Genomic DNA, 21,392 nt, shown 5'->3' on the forward strand with positions numbered 1-21,392 from the left:
TTGACTCAGGTATTTTTCTCCTCTAAGTCATTTATACTCACTACTATCGTGCCATTATTTGGGGAGCTGACACAGAAAAAATGGTCCCACCACGTGGTGAGGCAGTGAGATGTGAGTAAAGGCCTTTGGTTTTTTGGTCTTTATCTTAATTACACAGTTTGTATGCTCTTGGGGGAGTTTCTCTGCTTTCTTCCATTGTAAATGGAATAGGGAATAATGCTTTGGGCTTATAGGTGTACATATGATGTGCTTGCTTTTGGGGATAATAATTACTGGGAAAAGATTAACAAAGGGCAGATATTTGAATAGTTAAGTTCTTCATTATTTTTTTTTAGTTAAACAACAAAAAAGGTCGAGTGCCTTGACTGGTGGATCTATAAGATTTGTATTCTCTGTGTTCTTGGACAAAGTTAACAAACATTTACAGCCTGGGGCTCTGGTTCAGCAGAGCACTCAGCTGTGTGCTAAATCTCCTTGGCCTCAGTGGCAACCTTGTGCAATGTGCGAGATTTGAGGACCTTGGATTTTTTGGATAACAAAGACAACATTTGTCATTGCCAAACTAAGGGTCACCAAGTCATGTTGCTGGTTAGCACAAAGCCCTTCATCCCTTTTTGTTCTCTCTTAAATGATGAAATAGTAGCTGACTATGTGATCTAAACTTGGGTTTACTCTATTTTTTTGTGGCAATGCTGTTAATTTCTAAATTGCCTGTATGAAAATATTGTAACCTGGGTTCTAAGGCCACATTTTTTTATTTGCTTTCTTATGGTGCTGGTGCTGCTATAATACAATCAGGAGGTTTTCTCATATCCACCAGGAGAACAAAGTTTGCTGAGAACGTCTGATGTCCCTTTTGTGCGTGAAAATGCAGGACTCACTCAGCAGGTGGCCAGAAGGGTCGCGTCGGGTTCATCTCTAAACGAGGCTCGTGAAGGATCTCAGGAGATCAAACCCCTTATATTCAGTGTGTACATTTGTCTTTTCCTTGCTCTCGCACTCCCTCTGCTGCTCCCAATGATTCTTTTGGAAGAGAAATGCTTCTGGCAGAGCTAAGCAAAATGCAGGGGGGAAAAAAAGCTGTATAGGGAAAAAAATGAACCAATTCATCCCAGATGGAGATGACCTGACGTTCAGGGGGCAGAAGGGAAAAATATAGTGATAAATGTGCCTGTGGCAAATACAGTCCCTTCTTTCAGCAGATCTCTGTGATGACCAGTGACAGGACCCAAGGGAATCACAGAAAGTTGTGTCAGGGGAGGATTAGGTTGGATATTAGTGGAAGGTTCTTCACCCAGAGGGCACTGATCAGGCTGCCCAGGACAGTGGTCACAGCACCAAGCCTGGCAGAGCTCAAGGAGAATCTGGACAATGCTCTGAGGCACAGGGTGTGACTCTTGGAGATGGTCCTATGCAGGGCCAGGAGTTGGACTTGATGATCCTTGTGTGTCCCTTCCAACTGAGAATATTCTGTGATTCTACAACTCTTTTCTTGGCATCATGCCCTGGTGTGAGATAGGGTGACCACATTTGTAAGGACAGGGCAGGAGGCAGCTTTCCACTTCTCCATGTCTCTCTTCACAGAGAAAGGATGTCCACTGCTCCCTTTTCCTCCCCAAACCTTGCAGTCACAGGGGAGGTGACTCTGTGCAGCCCAAAATACCCAGAGGGAGATGAGGTAACAAGAGGACAGATGGAATTTACCTTCCTTCACCCTCTCCAAACCATGACCAAGGACACCTGTCTGCCTCTCACCCACCCTGCTCTGTGGATGCCTCTTGGTCCTTTGGGCTGAACTTTGGCTCTAACATCATATTGGGCTGCTACCAAAAAAACAAATGCAAAATCAGAAGACCCATTGCCCAGAGACACTGTGGTTGCCTCAAAGCTGACAGTGTCCAAAGCCAGGTTGGACATGGCCTTGAGCAGCCTGGTCTAGTGGAAGGTGTCCTTGCCCATGGCAGGGCAGTTGGACTAGATGGTGTTTAAGGTCCCTTCCAACACAAACCATTCTGTGAATCGATGATTTTTATGATTCAGCTTTGGAGGTCTGAAGAAACACAACCCACAGGGGCTCAGTTAACCTTTCCCTAGACAGCCTTGCCTTTCATAAGCCAAGAAGATGAGAACTAAGAGGGCTGCTGGGAAGCAGGGGAGAAGAACAGAGTTGCTCTGTGTGTCCTTTTGAAAGTTCCCAAAGGAAAAGGTCCCTGACAAGGAGTTTATTTTCATTAAAAATGACAGGCCCAGCTCAACCAGTCAAATAAACAAAGCAAGTCTGTAGAACAGCAAGTGCAAAAGGTCCTGGGTTATTTATAAAGGGCTTTTAAGTATATTAGGCCTAACACCAAGATAAATCAACCCTGCTAGGATTCCAGAGGCATATCACATGTGGCTCTAGCTGTTGTCAGCTTTGTGCTGGAGTATGTTTAGTGACCTGCTGTCTTCCAGACCCTCCTGGCTTTTTCCCTAGTGATTCCTCCTTGGAAATTAATGCACTGGGACCAGACACAAGTTTCTGTCTTCAGTCACATATTGACCAGTTCAAATCCTTTGTGGAATCACAGAATCTTTTGTGTTGGAAAAGATGTTAAAGACCATCTTATTCCAGCCCCTCTGCCATGGAAAGAGACACCTTTCACTGGATCAGGTTTCTCCAAGGCCCATCCAAACTGGCCTTGAGCACTTGCAGGGATGGGACATCCACAGTTTCTCTGGACAACCAGGGCCAAGGCCTCACCACCCTCACATGGAAGAATTTCTTCCTAATATCTGATCTAAATCTACCCTCCTTCAACCTAAAGCTACTTCCAGTGTGCTGTTCCTGAATGCCCTTGTCAAAAGTGCCTCTTCAGAACCATTCAAATCCTGCCAGCGCATTCAACAGACATCTTGCCACCCAGTGTGTTATGGAATGGTGAAGGACTCTGTTCAAGGTCAGGTCTGCTTGATCAAACAGGGTTGGTTTTTTCCCCTGAAACAGACTATTCAGTACAGAGGGTCACAACTTTTACCACTGGGAATGTCAGTTCAGATAAATCTGAGCAATTACTTCTCAGCTGTTCAGAGGAAGATGAGGATGTTTGGGATCTTGTGGGATTTGTTCACGTGGCTGGTTGAAGACGCTGCAATTTGAATAAATAAAGCATGAGTGATTTGTGGAAGGGACAGAAGGAGCTGGCTCTGCTGCTTCAGGGGTGTAGAACTCTGGGCACCAAGGAAGGCACAGGAGCAAGGGAGGTGTGAGCAAGACTCAGGATAAAATCTGGCTCCTTCTCTTTGAATACTGAGCCCAAAGTTCATAGAGCAGCTGGAGGAAATTTAAGGGCCCAGTCCACCTCAGACACAGAAATACCTCATTTTCTGGCATTTCATGTTCAGATCCTGGACAAAATCATTGTGTGGAAACAGCCACATGTTGGTCTGCTGCTGCCAGCTCAACCTCTCTGGATTTCAGATCACTCCTTACAGTGGCACGAGCACAAGAGGACAACTTTTTGGGTGCTTTCTTCTCCAGTCCCACCAGAACAACTCTGTATCTTCCCAGAGCAGGGTCTAGATCAAGCCCAGTGCAATGTGGCACATCCAGAACTGCGCAGAGCAGAAGAGGATTTGAGTCTGGGATTCATGGTGTGATTCCTGGGGTTGTGCTGAGCAAGCTGGACATGATCCTTGTGGTCCCTTCCAACTCAGGATATCTATGATTGGCTATGGAACTGTCTGCATGTCCTTTGCTCTATTCTAATGTTGCAATCCAGTGTCCTAACACAGCTGTTTCATACCAGATGGGGTATTCCCTCTGACCTCGAGCTGCCACAGCTGCAGGATATGGGTGTCCTAAGGGTCTATGTGGCCTTCCATATGTACCTCTTGGGTATCCTGAGGTACGTTGAACAGTACCAGATATTTAAGCAACTTCAGCCTTCTCTGTAGGTCCACAGAAATCAGAAACTTGAAAAAACTTGTTGCATTTAGGGTCTCAAACTGTAAACCCATTTCCAAGTCTCATTTCTAGCTTTCATTCCTCCAGCTTCTGTTTGGAAAGGATGCCACATCCAGGGGGAACTTCAGAGGGAAAAATTTCTTAGTGCAATGTTCAGATGGGTGCCCACCATCGGGATCCCAGCTCACTGGCCAGATAATTCGGCTGGCTTTGCATCTCTGCTGGGGCAATCTCACAACTGGGTTCACTCTTCCAAAGAGGATTCAGGACAGGCTTTTCCTCTCCTTTTCCTTATGAGGTCAGATGTCTCTGTATGCCACTGCCTGGGAAGGTCTCAAGGCCAAGGCCAATATCATAGGTAAGTTTTCTCAAAAGCAATGCAGAGAGGGAAGCACCTGGTTGAGGAAATCCTTTGGATTTGCTTTTTGGTACCAAATGCCTCAGCTGTTTCCAATTTACTGAAATTAACTCTGGTTTCGTAACACCCAGTAATTGCCTAATTGGTTTGAACTAATTGGCTACATATAGCCCAGAAGATGCCAGCTGGGGATCTCCTGCCTTTCCAAAAAGGCTGTAGGAATTGTCTGCAGGAACAATTACTCAGCAGGAAAAGCAAGTTTGCAAAATCAAACTTTGCTATGAGAAAAAGCTGTGGTTTTGCTCAAGTAATTCTATTTTTTGTTTGTTTGTTTGTTAGTGCCAGACACTTGCTTTTAACTTTGTGCTGTGACACACACAGAGCCCCAGAAAACTCCTTCTTTCAGCTTCTTTCAGGAGATGCCTGTGAACAGTTTCCCTTTCTCCTTAGCCAGACAAGCAGTTAAAGCTTTGAGACTGAGGAAAACAAAAATTCGTCTATTGAGTCTTACATAGGAACTTACAGTCATTTCCCCCCCTTAATAGGAAACAAACCTGTTTTTTCTAAGGTGACACTCAACTCCCCATCTTAAATAATAAAAAGTTAAAAAGTTGTTTGTATTACAGACTAAAGTTCGCCACATTTTAGCAACCTCATAGACTCAGATGCTCCCTATGAAGAGCAGGGGTCCAGCCTTCACTGCCCCAGTGCTTTACTTGTTTTCCTCTATTCCTGCACTCACCAACGTGCTGTTTGAGTCCCCAAATATTTCTGAGAGGAGAATCAGGCTGAAAATGCTGAGGCTGAAGGTCATCCCTCCCTGAGCCGTTCAGTCCAGCAGTGCCGGGTTAGGACCAGCATTACCAGCGTTGTTCGGACCACCACTACAACCCAACAAGTATTTCTGTGCCGGAGCTGCTCACGGCCGGTTAATTCTGGAAACTCGCACCAGGTGGCGATGGCAGCCCATCTCCAGCTTCATCTCTCAACTAGAAAAGGCGAGCTTTGGGGCATCCCTGAGTTGTTTGGTTTGGTGGTTTATTGTGTGTTAATGGTTGATACCTGCTGGAGTGCGCGAGCCAGGCAGGTGTCCTGCTGCCATGGCCCATGCCAAAGGTGTGCTACCTTAGAACTCGTTGCATTTTCCCAATATCCTTTAAGGAGCAGAGAGACAGGGGAGAAAACAGCCAGCACTGTGTTCAGGGCAAGGAAACAACTACAGAGGTGGCAGGATAAAAGGGGTCAGAGGAGAGCTGGGATTGGAGGTGCTGAGAGCGAAGTCAGGGCTGAGCAGCACAAACCACCAAGAAACTGTCCTGTCCATTGGCCCAATAGGATCATAAAATATCCTGAGTTGAAAGAGACCCACAAGTATCATCAGGTCCAACTCCTGCCCGGTACAGCCCCAAGAATGCCACCATGTGCCTCAGAGCATTGTCCAAATGCTCCTTGAGCTCTGACAGGCTTGGGGCTGTGATCACCCTCACTCCATGTAGATAATAGATATTCCCACCTCAGTTACAAGCAGCTTGCAGAGTCCTGATCAGTCTGCTCACTGATCTCAGCCCACACACACTGTGGCACCAGCTTTACAGTGATCATAGAACAGAATCATAGAATCAATTTGGTTGGAAAAGACCTCCGAGATCATCAAGTCCAACCCTTGGTCCAACTCCACTCCCTTTACCAGATCATGGCACTCAGGGCCATGGCCAATCTCAGTTGAAAAACCTCCAAGGATGGGGAATTCACCCCCTCTCTGGGCAGCCCATTCCAATGCCTGATTCCTCTCTCTGGAAAGAATTTTTTTCTGATCTCCAACTGAATTTTTCCCTGGCAGAGCTTGAGCCCGTGCCCCCTTGTCCTGTTGCTAAGTGCCTGGGAGAAGAGACCAACCCCCACCTGACTAGAATTTCCCTTCAGGGAGTTCTAGACAGGGCTGAGGTCGCCTCTAAGCCTCGTCTTCTCCAGTGATGTTGAACAGGTTTTACTGTCTCTGAGCTTTTTGGGGCTCCCCTCCACCAGTTCCTGGGGGCTCCACTCAGGGAGACAAGCTGCACCCACCTCAGTCTGCCTGGCCACAAGCATTTCCATCAGCCTGATGTGTGTTCTCAGTGCTCCCAGAACCTCTCAGAGAGCTGCTCAGCAAAGAGGAGTTGGATTTACAAAGCCCATTTCTGGACAGAAGGTGCTGGCAGGGGGACAGAACAGATCCTGCACATGCCACCTTACCTCTGGCCAGGTGAGATCACAGCCCTGCACCCCCAAGGGCTTGTCCTGCTGTGCTGGGTGGGAGGTAGGACTCATGTCATGACCCCTATAACTCACCTCCATCCCATTGGCTTGGACTGGGATGCAGCATGGGCAGGGCTGTGGGCTGTGTGTGGAACCCCCTCCTGCGTGGACACAGGCAGAGTGAGGAGCAGAGCTGGACACAAAACAGGCCTGCCAAGACACCAGGTGAGACAACTAGACTTTTTCTTCATGAGCCTCTGACATGCTGCTCTGAAAAGCAGCAGCCAAAGAGCTGGGCTGGCCACACTCCCTGTGCATCCCCATTATCACACTGGGGATGGATAGACTGAAAATGTTCGTTAAAAAAAGGCAACTTCCCAGCCTGGGCCATCTCTGCCCAGCATTTTTTGCTTATCATTTCTACCTGAACAAGACTGTGAATGTGATTTACTGGTTCAGAGAGGAGCTTGGCCTCCCTCCTACACAGAGGAAGAAGAAGGTGGCTGGGTTGAGGAAACCAGTCTGGGCTCACTGGGACATGGGATTTGCCATTGCCTGCTGCAGTAATAGCCACCTTCTCTAAGCAGGGGTGGTTTGAAAGCCCTGGATGCAGTCAGTAAAAATTTCCATCCCCCATTTTCCCCTGTAAGCACATCCTGGGGAATTCTGCATGAGGATTAACATGTGCAAAGGTTTAGACCAGGCTGTCAAACAAAGCCTGATCACTCATTGTTTAGCAGTTATGGATCCAAGCTACATAAATCAATGACAGAGTACACTGGGAATTCGTCCACCTTTCTCTTCTGGAAGTCCTCAAGGAATTCAGCCATGATGTGCCTCATGGCCAGGCTGATCTCAGTCAGGCAGATGTGTTTACAGGTGGTGTGGACCCCCTGCATGGCAGGATGAGCAAATTCTGACCTTGGGAAGAGCTCAGGGAAGGCACCAAGGGCAGGATGCAGCAGCTTGGAGGTGGGTACCTGCCTTGGGTTGTCTCTTCCCCTCTGTTCAGTGGGGTGGGTAATACAGTGATTTTCTTTTTCTCAGAACTTCTGACTGAGGAAAAAATATATTAAATCATCAATTTTTTTCCCAGAAAATCAGAGAGAAGGGGACAGATGTGATCATGTTTCCTTGGCCCATCCATAGACAGGTCACTTGACATAGTTCACATCTCTGTTCCACCCTCATCCAACTCAACTACTCATCTTCCAACCTCTGCCACAACTGATCCCATATTTATCCCTTTTATTACAAAATCCTACAGTCTGGAAGGCTACCAGCCCTTCCCAAAGCTGGGCCCAAGGCCTTCATAGTCAAAGTAATAGAGCCCAGTGCATGGTTAGTCTTCACTGCAAAAATGTGTTGCTGTCACATCTCTGTTGCTCTGCTTTTTAAAAGATGTTATTCTCAGGAGCAGGGATTTGAACCACTGTGATCCTTGTGCTGTGGGATTTTCATATCCTCCAGGCTTCCTTCCTCTCTGGTTCTGACCCCAAATTTAGTCCAGGACCTGAGAAACTTTTCTCAACTGAGGTTTCTTTGGAATGGGTATGTTCCCATGGAAACTTTCAGTTTCAATTAAATCAGCATTTTTTATGGAATAAAAAAAAAGTCATCAGAAAGCATTCCAGTTTTAGATAAATTTACTAATATCTACCCCAAAAGAGACCCTCTTGGCAGACTCTTTTTTCCCCCTATCAGGATGTTTGAGAAAGGCTCTCGGCTTTCAGGTTACACCCAGCAATCTTCTTTCTGATGCAGAAACAAGGCATGGAAGGTTCTGGATCAATGACTTTAATATGTCTGTCTTTACTTGATTAGGAGTGTTAGTGTTGGCCCATCTTAGTTTTGCTGAAAAACCTTCTCTGGATTCAAAGGCATAATTATTGAAGTCTTTAAATTCTTCAACTGAACAGGGAAAGGAGGCTGAATCTGTAATAAAGACTTCCTTCCTCACAGTGTTATTTATTCATTGGATAAAGATAGGCTAAAATAAACATAAATTCCTGGTAAAGACTTAAAAACTTCAGTGATTAAAACATCTTTCTCCTGTGAAGGCTCCACATAAATGCCTTGATTCCTAGGACAATAGTTCTCAGTTTCTCCAGTTCAGTCTAAATGATCTCAGATGGCAGACAAAGCCATTTATATCATGATTAAAGGTTATAGATTATTTGAAAATAAAGCACTGTGTGTTTTGTGCTTTCTGAGCTGGAGCTCCTTAAATTAGGGAGCAGTTAGGACAAATCATGGCAAAAAGAAATGTTTTCTGACTGCTGATCATGCTAGAACCCAACCAGTAACCAAAGAGGCAGTCAGGCAAAGGGTTTGATACCAGCAAAAGGAAAGGGCTGCCTTCCACACAATGCATGTAATTAATTTGTGTGACTCATTGCCACAGAATGTCATGGAGGCCAACGATATGCATGAGATTCCAAAAGATTTATTCAAAATTATGGAGGATTTATGCAAAATTATGGAGGATTTCACTGGGACAACCTAGCACAGTGATCTAGCTGTAACTTCTGCATCAGGAGATCCCTAAAATGCTGATAAACAATGGCAGACTCTACCAAGTGTTTTCCTCTGGGCATCTGTGTTTCTTTCTTCAGATTCACTGAAGGAGCAGCAGACTGAGATGCACTGACAGAGTTTAGCAGTTATTTACTGATCAGAGTGGCAAGGACAGACTGGGAATTAAGGGCATAATTCTGTATTTAATAGGATGTGGAGAACAGGTTTTCAACTGCTGTAAATCAGTTTGTGTTCCTAGTTTTGCAGGAGACCCTGGAGATTTTCCCCTCCCGAGATCTGCCTTCTTTGTCTTTTCCAGACTGTCAGTACATCAGTTTCCAGCACACCCTCAGGAGCTCCCCTGGCATTGCAAAGGGTCCTAGCAAAGCTCTTGAGACTGGATGGACGTTTCCTCACCTCCCTTCCCACTCTGGACCTTCATGAGACCCTGATTGCTGTACTGTGCCCACACAGGCCATGCAGATGTCATGATGGAGATGTTCAGACACTTCAGCACCATCCAGTTAAAAAGGTCAAAATTTTCTCCAGTGCCAAGCTGTGCATTCTCCTCTCTTCTCCTTTCAGAACTGGGCTCAGCAGGGAGGTAGAGACTTTCTTAGGAGAAGCGCCCCAAGAACAGCAATACACACCTCTTGTGTTCCACCAGCCACTTGGACTTTGAGGGACTAAAGAAAGGTATAAATCAAGCCCACTGAACGAACCATGACAAGCCAATGCTCAAAAATAAAGGCAGAAACCCTCTCTTGCCAGCAGAGAGCTAACTGTGCATACTAAGTACAGAGTGGGCAGCTGGTTGGCAGCCCCCACCCATTCCCACGGGACAACTTTATCTGCTCCTGTAGGATTTCTCACCATCTCATAACATTGTAAGGTTTCTTTCCCTGTATTTCCCTAAATAAACTTTCTCATCTCCATAATGTGAACTGATCCCAGCTGCTCCAAAGACAGAGGCCTCTGTCACAGATCAGTATCAGATACAGGCGCAGCACTCCAGAGATTTGCCTTCTCCACTTCCCATCCCTTGTTTCACTAGAGCAATTCCCTGTCAGCAGCTCAGCAGCTGGAAATGTTATGTGGAGAGGAGATTTGCTCTTTCTCTGATGGATTTATGCCAACTGATTCAGATTCTGTAGGTAACGAGGGAGAAATATTGTCTCCAAACAAGAATAATTTGGCTGACAAGTTTTGGGATTCCTGCTCGTTGACACAGACTCAGTCTGGGATGGTGGAAGCCCCTGGAAAACAGGTGATTTCAGCCCTTTCCCTGCTAGTTTGATTAGCATAGACCCCCTGCCAGAGCTGAGATCACCTACCAAGCTATTTGGGATGAGAGGCTTGGGATTTATTGAGACCAAAACACAACATTTCTGCTAAAGGCTATGCCGTCCACCGAGCACTGGCAGCTCCTTATGAAGAAGATGCTATGAAGAAGGTGTGATGTGCAGCTCTAAGGGCTGTGTTTTTGCCTGCTATTATAACATTTACCCATGTGCCAAGCTAAAACTGATCTCCTTGTCATGTGCTAAAAGCTGAGACAACCAATGGGCTTTGGCTGGAAGTGTTATTTTCCAGCAACCTTTATGTGAAGACTTCCTTCTTCAGCTTATTGGGAAGGAATTCTTTACTGAGAGACACTGGCACAGGTGGCCCAGAGAAGCTGTGGATTCCCCATCCCTGGAAGTGTTCCAGGCTAGGTTGGATGGGGTTTGGAGCAACCTGGTCTAGTGGAAGGTGTCCTTGCCCATACCTGGGGGGTTAGAACAGGATGGTCTTTGAGGTCCTTTTCCAACCCAAACCACTCCATGATTCTGTGATTAGGTACAGCCCATCAGTCTCATGGGTCTTCTTGGGGTCTGTCCTGCAGAGAACATCCAGAGGTCTGGCTCCATCTATCTCTCCACAGCCAAGGAAATGGTGTGCAAACAAGGCTGGGCTGCAGTAAAACTTTTCCAAAATATCCCCACTTCAGCCAGAAGAGTTGTATTTCTCCCTAATAAACTTCATTGTATTTTTCTTCCATGACTTTGTTCAGGCATGGGAATCCTTCTGTACATTCACAAGACTCTGTGGGCAGGAGACCCACACTGAGCTATACACACTGGATGAAAAAGGAGCTGCCAGCAGGACCACTTCAAACATGAACCAGTTCCTACTAGTTCCAGGAGCACAGTACTCTGAGCCCTTGATTTGGAAATGGTGCCAGTAGTTTTATATATTCACTGTGCTGCCAAAAGCCACCGACCAAATCCCTTCCTCACACACACAAGCAGAGAGTGGCTCATCCACACTCCATCTCTGACTGTGTGGAGCCCCAGGAAGGTCCTCAAACAGCAGATTATAGTCCCTGGTTCAGGACAATATATTCTACCCCATCTATGTCCTCTGGGTTTCCATAAACCTTTGCCAGCATCCATCATGGATTCTGTGACCTGAGTAGGATGGCAGGGCAAAGCTGAGAGAGAACATTCAGAGACCTGGGATGAGAAGCGTCCTGGAAGATGGTAAACAATAAATTAAATGTCACATTCCAACTTATTCGTTAGAAGGAATCAATGTGGGTCCTAAAATGGCAACATCCACCTCTGAGCCAGTGACTTTCCTAGTGGGGGTCAGTGCAGTTCAGGGCATGGATCACCTCACCCTAAAGCAGGGGCAGAGAGCAGGGCTGTGTCTCTGCTGCACAGGGGTGACCAGGCTCAGATATATACCAAGGTCTGGTGCACATCCAGCCTTCATCACACTCATTTTCACCAGGGGGCTGACATTTAGGAAGGTTTTCTGGGTGTCTTGTCTGCCTGGAGATGACACAGGGCATTCCTCTGGGTGCATGGGGAGGGCTAATCCAGAGATGGCCACGAGGTGATACCTGCAGGGGGATGCCCTAAAGCACCGCAGCTACCTGAGGCAAAGCAGCAAACATCAATCTCAGGGGCATGATCCATGCTGCACTGCATTTCAGCCTCTCTTCTGCCTCCAGAGTAGGGAATCCCACCCCATCTGGCCTCTTGCACCAGCAGGCAGAGCCCAAACACAGGCAGCAGTGCCACAGACTGCTCCTGCCCCACTCCTGTCCCATCACCCAGCAGCCAGCCAAGGCTGCTCCATGAAATCAAGAGTAACAGAGACATGTTTCAGAGTTAAACATCCTGCAGATCAGAAGGGGCTGCCAAAGGAAAAAAAATTAGTTTCCTTCCTTGTTTTACATTTTTGCAGCATTTTACAGCTGGATACACCTCAGGGTCTTGCTGGTGTTCATTATTCTTCCCTCCCTTGTCCCCACTGGATGGATGCAGCTCTGATCCTGCACAGCCCAGGGACAAGAATGTTTGGACCCCTGAAAGCTCAGTGCCTGACACCAGGAATCACTATCCTTATCCCCCAGTGCCAGCTCTGATGTCCAATGCTGTGTGATTATGGAAGCTCTTAGTCCTGTTTTGACATCTTAACAGAACATCACTATGGCCTCTGAGAGCACCTCCTCTCCTAAGCATGCTTTAGAGCCCTCATCCATCCTTGAGATAGAAGAGAAGGGCACTAGGTCAAGCCTAGAGAGAGATTTCAGGTGTCCTGACACTCATTTTTTTTCCAGCATCAGTTTATTTCCTACCGTCAAAAGAAACCTCACCAGAGAGTTGTTCTCTGATGCCATACAGTTGGTTCTTTAATGTATGTAAAACAGCACTTCACTTCCCTTTGGGCTGGTCCTCCTCTGTCTCCTGCTCCAGCTCTGGATCCCTTCCTTGTCCCCAGACAGAACCAGAGAAAATGGAAGTTTCTTCTGAGCCTTACACCCAGCAAAGGGCTCAAAGCAACCCCCAAAAGCTGGGGCAGTATAACAATATAGTGTTTTATCCCTTTAACTCTCTTAGCTTTTTCTCCTGACCTGCTTTTGCTGGCCCTGTGTTGCAGTTTGCTGCCCTGCCCTGGCAGCCCAAGGGTCACACTGCAGCCCAGACCACCTTCCCAGACCCAAATCCCTGCAACACCCCCGTTCTTCATCCAAAAGGAAGTGCCCTTTGTAGCAGATGTACACCAGCAGAGGGGTTTTCAGCTCTACCCATGACCCCGGGAGGCTCCAAGCCCACCCTTTCATCCTATGGCACCTTATCCTCCCTCTGGGTCCAACCACTGTCCCATGTTAGACACTAGTGGGGACAGGAACTCCCTCAAGCAGAAGGAGACCAAGGTGCCAGTGGATATCCCAGCACTGACAGCTGGATTTGCACTTTCTTCCTCTGGTCCAGACGTCACTTTTCACAGCTCGTTGCTCTGCTTTCTGTCCAGCCCTTCTTCTAATCCCACCCCCTTCCTCTCCCTTTACATATGGATATTTTATTGCAAACACTCGGAGTTTTACGACCGGATTTTTCACGCCCTGGACCACTTCCCCCATCAATTCTTTTGTCACTTTTACTGCCAGCTGCTCCTGGATAAAAATAACAAGAAGAGCCAGGTTTCTTGAGCTGGTCTCTGCTTCAAGGTTGGGGGGACTTGCAGAGAACAAGGGGAAAATTACACTGAATTTCCTGTCAGGAGAAGCAGTTGCTAATAATAATATGCTGAGTGAAGAGCACAGTGCATTATAACTCACTAATTAAATGCTGGCCTTCTTTGAGGTCTTCTTCTTGTGACCTAAGAGTGGCCAGGTGTTCATTAGACAGCCTCTCACAGTCCAGCCCAGCCTGAGCTGAAGCACACAGATGCTGCTGTTATTCCCCAGAGAGACCCTGTTCCCAGCAGAGCTGTGCTCTGTCCTGCTTCCACCCAACCACGGGACCCACCAGCCCCTCTCCCAGGAAATCTGCAGGGACTGATGTAAAAGGCATCATGCCATGAAGTTAATTCCAGAGGAAAACTCGTCCATTCACAGCCTCAGCATCTTGCCTCACATCCCCACACCAGCAGTGTTTCTTTAGGAATGGGAAGAGCTCCAGAGCCAGGAAAGGCAGCTGGTTCTCCTTGTGTCAGTAAATCCTTTCTGCATCTCTCAGCTTGCAGCTAGGAAATTATGGTAATCCCTAATTACCCATTTGGAGCAACTAATGCTGGTTTTCTACCACCTCAGAGTAACCAGAAAAGGATTCTGGTAGAGAGGGATCTTCATCAAACACACAAGAGTCCAGCCAAGCAAAGCTGATCCCATTTCTGCTCTTATCCCAAGCCCAACAGTCATTATTTCTATGTCAGCAACTGTAGCTGTGCAGGGAAGGACTCCTGGGATCCCACTGGAATGTCTTCTATCCTGGTAACCCACAGGCCCAGCTATCACTCTCCTAAATGACTCCCCAACAGAAGAATCAGGAGTGAGAGCCAGGCTCTCCCACCAGGTAATTTGCGTGCAGCCTCCTCAGTTTGGATGCAAGGAGTGTTCAGCATTGCTGATGCTCCCAGGTCATTCCCACTGATCTCAGGGTAGTAGAAAATTCCTTGACGCTGGCAAATGTACTGTTGCAAACATCAGTGGCCTGTGCAGATGTGGTGGCATCACATCTGCTGCCCTTCTGGTCTGAGCATTACTCAAGCTGTAGAGCTTTGTAGGACTATTCCTTGTGGGAGCAGCAGTCAGTGTGACAGCCAGGGATTTTGCTAGAGTTCATGTTTGCTTACAGAAACAGGGACTGTAACTCATCCTTCACAGCAGTTCCCAGCTGCTGTGACCAGCAGACCTGCTCTCTGCTGGCCTCTGTCCCAAGAAAAGCTCCATCTCTCTGCTTGTCCTCCTCCAAAGCTGTTTTCCAGACTTCCCACCTGCCATCACCCACCCCTGATGTCAGGAACTCCAAAACACCTCCCAACCTGAGCCTTCCTGTGCCTCCACTTCTGCTCCTTTTGCTGTTCGTGTTCTCCAAAAGCTCTTCCTTTTAATATTTGCAAAACAGACCTTCCTTGGCTGTTTTTCAGACAACAAAGAAAGGGCATAGTCAGGCATTTGTCTCCTCCACAGCACAGGTCTGTGGGCTGCAGTTTTAGCTTTTTCTCTTTCCCTTTCCATTCCAAAGCACTTCCCACAAAAGTTAGTGGGATTCACTTAAGGGTTAGTGGGATTCACTTAAGGATTAGTGGGATTTCACTTGAGCAGTGCTTCCCAAGGTCTCATAGAATCCTAGGATAGTTTGGGTTGGAAGGGACCTTAATACTCATCCAGTTCCACCCCCTGCCATGGGCAGGGACACCTTCCACTAGTCCAGGTTGCTTCAAGCCCCATCCAACCTGACCTTGGACACTTCCAGGGATGGGGCAGTCACAGCTTCTGTGGGCAACACATGCCAAGGTTCCACCAGGTCCACAGTTAATTTCTAGCTAATATCTAACCTAACCCTGCCCTTCTTCAGATCATCCTTTGCCCTGTCACTCTATGCCCTTCTCTTGCAGTGGATTGCCATTTTCTGGTAGACTGAAAGCCAGTTCTGAAAAACAACACAGGTACTGCTGCTCTAAGGAGAGAGAAAGCAAAATTCATTTCACTTTACTGCAGGAGTGCAAGAGTTAGACATTAAATATGAGCTCATCATTTAAATTTTTTGTCCTGTTCATGTCTGAATGGACTGTCCCATGTGTACTGTGGCTGAGACTTTTCAGATGTTAATTATTTCTGATAAAAACACCTTCCTCTAAAGGCAGAATATTCTCCTTTAAGTGTTCACATATCTGCCATATAACAAGGGTTACAGTAAATGAGGGCTGGATTTGGCATAGAATTCAGTTTCTTGCAGGGAAAGAAAAATTTGATTTAGAGTCTAATAATTTTCTTTTGAAAATGATGCTGAAAAAATAAATTTTCAGGGTTTTTTTCACAAGTATAGAAGGCAATGTGGTACAGCAGCTCATAAACACCTGGATAATGCAGCAGTTTGTCTCCAGGGGTATGAGTTTCATTTATATTACAAACTAAATAAAGACACTGAAGTTGCACAGGTTTTTCATTTGCATTAATGAGGCTGAGGCTTTCACAGACAAAATGACACAATTGTGACTACAACTGGCAGGGGAGCACAGTTCCCAAGCTGACAGGAAAAAAAATTTCCTGTCCAAATTGGAATCAAATCAGTAGATGCTTCATTTTTAGTTTCCTAGAAATTGGAAGCTTTCCAATCAGAGTGCACACCCACCAGAACTGGCATTTTTTCAGTTCCACAGCCAGCAAACAGAACTTGCTCTCAACTGCTCTGCCTGAGGCAGCACCCACGTTCTGCTCCTCCTGGAGCTCAGAGCTCTGTGGGCTCACCCAGGGCTCCAAAACTGGCAAGTTCAGGAGGTCCCATCCTATAATCCTGGCCAGGTCCCACTGAAGCCTAACCCTGGACTCAGAAAAATCACTTTAAACCCAGGTTTTTTCAAACAAAGGATTTTGTGTTTGCTGAATTGGTATTTTCCCATGACTCCTAAGCAAAAAAATTCAAGAATTAATAATTACAGTTGCTACAGTAGGTCTTTTATAGAACCATAGAATCAATTGGGTTGGAAAGGACCTCCGAGATCATCAAGTCCAACCCTTGTGCCTGTCCTTGGTTTTATATGGACATCTGTGCAACCTCTCCTGCCCAAGGAAAGGCCAAGCACACAGAAAATAACCACATAGCTAATAAAAGTGGTTATTTCAGACAGCCTGGAAACAGGAGATAAACCCACAGATTAGAAATAATTTCAGTCAAGATGAAGTCAAGGTTGAAAACCTAACAGCAGTTTTCAGGTAAGCAAGTTACAGGATGCAGGTGCCAAAACAAAACATTACAAACACTAGGAAATCACTTGGAGTTTAAATTTAATGATCTGCAACCAGTTCAGTGTAAAGAAATGCTAAGTTAAAATAGCCAAAAATGCAAACTCTAATGGCAGCAAATTCATGCAAACCCCCATTTCACTATGATATGTGCTCTATTTTTAAGTCATCCTATAGACTGAGCTGCCCAAGGTCACGTTTGATACTTTCACTTCTCTCTTTTTGTGATGCAATTCAGACAAAATTAACAAATGGATGTCAAGAGCTTTAAAAAAGAGCTTTGGCCACAGTACATGTGGCAGTGGAATTTTCTTGCAATAACAGTCTTCTTGCTGGAGCTGTTTAAATCTGGATGAGGTGCTTGAGAACGAAGCAAAGAGACAATCCCGTCCTGCTCCTGCCGGGGCATGTGGACAGGATGACCTAGCAAGTCTTTCCCATCTGCCATCCCTGTGGTTCTCTGAGAAATTAAATCCCAGGAGACCCAAGGCCTGATCCTGAGAGGTGAACCCAGTGGACCAGACTTCTCCCTACTTAGACTTTGCTATAAATAAGTTTGTGTCGGGGCCAATTACTGGCATTTGCCTCTTTCTCAGTCCTTTCAGTCAGAACCTCTTGGCTTTTAATGATGTGACTTTTCCAGCAATGTGTGGATTGGTTTCACTTCCATGTTTTTCCCAGCTGTCTGAGTCAGAAATGTGGGATGCCTTGGTTAAATTGAAGGTGCCAGTGCTAAAGACATGGGCAAAGATGTCAAAAGGAAATAAAAATAAATCCCACACCCTCCTTTTGCAAATATTTCTGTAAAAAAAAATTAATCTCCCTCTTGTGTGTCCCCTTTGCTGAGTTTATAGTGAGAATGCCAATGGATGAGTTTTCTGGCAGAAAAAGTGGTGTATAAAGCACACATTAAGTGAATATCCAAAATACTTCAGGAGGGTTAATTTTCATGGCACGGCCTCATCCTAAATGTCATTAATCTCCCCAAACATCAAAAACATTGCTGTTTAATCTGTGTACTCTGCAAAAAGTTAACCAGACATGAAACTGTCACCAAGTGAGAAATATTTACTACCACCAGATGAAGAATAATATCCCATAATGTGTACAATCAAGAAAACCTTCATCCCCTCGGGGACAAATTAAAAACAGAAAAGGAGGCTGAATTCCTGCTGTGTGTTATTTCACTGAATGACATTCTCAGCCTTCATTTGTTTTTTCATGTGTGCCTTCCAACCTGGGGAAAGCATTTGACAAAATCTTTGAACTGTTCAGAAATTGTTGGTGAGAAACTACTTTTTTGTATAAAATCCACCATTTTTTGTGGAACTGGGAGTTCACACCAGAAGTTTGCATTTTTTATGTAATAATTTGAGCCAGGAAAAATGGCCTGGGACAGACATCTCAGTGAACATAATGGATTAGCAATTAAGTCACAGGATCACAGAAGGGTTGAGGTTGGAAGGGATCACTGCTGGGGTCATCTGGCCAAACCTCCCTGCTCCAGAGCGAGTAACTGAGAATTTGAAAATTGTTTTCTCTCAGCTTCCAAACAGGGAATAACTGGAACTTTTAATGCTCTAAAAACTGCATGATGTTTACAGAAAATGGCCTTTTTTCACGTGCACATCTGGGGGCAGGAGGAGTCCTTCTAACACATCAGTTCTTCCCCACATGCTGGCACTGCTGACAAGATCAGCTGCAGTGCTTGATGCCATCCTGCTGTGTCCTGTGACTGGAAGTTCCAGGAGTTTGTCAGCACCCCAGATTCCTGCCCCTTTGTGCCGCACTGGGTCGGATGCCCAAGGAATCACCTGTGGAAAAATGCTGACCATGAAAGATGGCATCTGGCAAAGACAGGAGCTTCCAAGTTACGTTCAGCAGCACAGACACTGTAATTTCTGCATCAAAAGTGGCTCAAGAGTTTATCCAGATCTTTTCTGTTTTGAACCCTGGACAGGACTTCAATAGATCTGTTCCATAACAGTCCTTCATGAGTCAGCAATGAAAACCTCTTTCCAGCCCAACTTCAGATGAGAAAACCTCTTTTTGACACCTCAGAACAAGACATAAATGGGTCTTTTGGTGCACAAATGGGTGATTTTTTGCCTTCTGATCCATTCCCTGGTTCCCATTTCCCAAGTCCTGTCCACTTCCCCCAGGACCACTGTCCATGGTAGAGATAAGGGACGGATCCAGTGTGTGGCTGTCTGGAAACACCACTGAGCAACAAGAGGAGCAGAGGGGAAGATGTCCAAGTTGAATGAAGGAAATTTAGAGCTGGTGCCTTAACAGATGTTCCCCTGGCATGGGGACAGGCAGGGGGGTTGTAACTAGATGATTTTTAAGGTCCCTTCCAGCCCAAACCATTCTGTGGTTTTGTGTGTGATTCTCTGACATTCCTGGCTCTCCCTACACTTTTTGTTCCGTGTCCATCTTGGACAGAACCACATCATGCACCTCAAGAGAAGGCAACAAAGAGAATCTCCTCCATGCCCTGGTGTGGTTGGGTTCACCATCCATGCCCCTCCACCCAAGGCCTGTGTCTGGAAGGTGCTCAGTCTTTCCTGGTAGAAAAGCATGGCATTTTCCTCACATGTCCACGTGGTCCTAGCACTTCACAGCTGGACCATGTCCTGGGTTTCCACCCAGCCTGATTTGGCTCTGGGAGTTGGCAAGCCTTCAGTTACAGCTCTGATCTGTAAAAATCAGGTCAATGATCACTGATAATGAGATGCATTCATGGGAAGGGCTGGAACCACAGTGGGGAATGACTCCATGTAAGGAAGAGACAACTGCATGCTCCTCCTCCTAGGATTTTCCCACCATGGAGCTGGAAGTCAGGCTGACCAGCAGGTCACCAGGCAGGCAGCGAGCTCAGGGAGGACCAGACCTGCTGCCAGTGATGGAGAGGACAGTGCTATACCTCGCTAAAGGACTTGGATATAGAAAGATCCCACCAACACAGATTTCTCAACACAGTCCTGGGAAACTATCCCAGTCTGTCCAAGCCTAGATATGGATCTTCTGTCCACAACAGTCATGTCTTCAGTCCAGTCCATGCAGAGCCTTGCCCTTCCCAGTGTGACTGCTTCCAAGGGGGAGAGACTGATATCTGTTTGTCTGAGCCCTGAGGCAGCCAGAGAAGAAGGAATTAGGGATGCTCTGTGTCAGGTAGAGTCCTGCTTCTGTACCTCTTGCCACGAATGGAGGCTGCTCCTCTTTAGAGGAAGATCACGTTTCTCTCCAGTCAACAAGAAGAGAGAAGAGCAACGAGGCTGGAGAAGGGACTGGAGCACAAGTCCTATGGGGAGAGGCTGAGGAAGCTGGGGGTGTTTAGCCTGGAGAAGAGGAGGCTCAGAGGTGACCTCAGCACTGTCTAGAACTCCCTGAAGGGAAGTTCTAGCCAGGTGGGGGTTGGTCTCTTCTCCCAGGCACTCAGAAATAGGACAAGGGGGCACGGGCTCAAGCTCTGCCAGGGGAAATTTAACTTGGAGATCAGGAAAAAATTGTTTCCAGAGAGTGTGCTCAGGTATTGGAATAGGCTGCCCAGAGAGGAGGTGGATTCCCCATCCCTGAAGGTTTTTAAACTGAGACTGGACGTGGCACTGAGTGCCGTGATCTGGTTTGGACCAAGGGTTGGAGATGATGATCTTAGAGGTCTTTTCCAACCCAATCGATTCTATGATTCTATGACAGCAAAACACCCAGTGATTTCAGTGGCAGAAAACAGCCCTGGGGAACAAAAAGGTCCAAGAAAGGCAGCAAAGCCACTGTTGCCATAAATGTGCCTACACACAGAGAAAATTAGAACATGATAGACTTGGAGATGCAACTATTCTCCTGGAGATATGCCAATTTCTTTTTCTTTTATTTTCTTCTCTTTTTTTTTTTCAGGAAGAGAAGTGTTGACAACCTTTATGGAGGAGGAGGAAGAAATATTTTATAAGATGAAAGAGGGAGGCAGGTGCAACGTGAGCTCTCATCTTGCAGAATTGTGGCCGTCAGGAGAATGATTAGGGCATGGGATTCTCAGGCATTCATCTCCAGCTCTTGTACAAACAAAACCCTTATCCATCAAGTGAAGGCTTTATGTCCCAGGGAATGTAACATTTTTTTCCTGAGAGCTCTTCAAAGGCAAAAAGAAATGTAGTTCCAGAGCTGGACAACTTTGTTTAAGCCGTCGTCACAGTTGATGTCATAATAAATAAACAAAGGAATATTGGGGCCAACCATGACAAAAATGTCAAATTCTTCTTTGAACAGTTACCTTGCCTGCTCGGAGAGCAAAGCAAGCTCTTGTCCAGCTGGCCAGAGGGCTCTAGGGAAAAGAACAGAGCCTGAAAAGGCCACAGAGACCTAAATTGCTGGCCCCTGTTGTCAGGAGTGCCACCATCATCCTCAGTGGGACAGAGAAGCCCCAAGACAATTGTACTCCAGGCCAGTCCTTCCTCGTCAGCCCTACGTTGCAAAGTGCAGGGTACAAAACAAACATGTGGTGTGGCCAAGGGTTTCGGAGAAGATGGGGCCATTACTCTGAGTAACAAACCAATGTTTGTTCTCTCCTCCTAAATTTGTCAGAAGAAAATTAATATAGG

Source organism: Pithys albifrons, chromosome 4 (assembly GCF_047495875.1).
Source record: "Pithys albifrons albifrons isolate INPA30051 chromosome 4, PitAlb_v1, whole genome shotgun sequence".
In the NCBI taxonomy this organism is placed as follows: domain Eukaryota; kingdom Metazoa; phylum Chordata; class Aves; order Passeriformes; family Thamnophilidae; genus Pithys; species Pithys albifrons.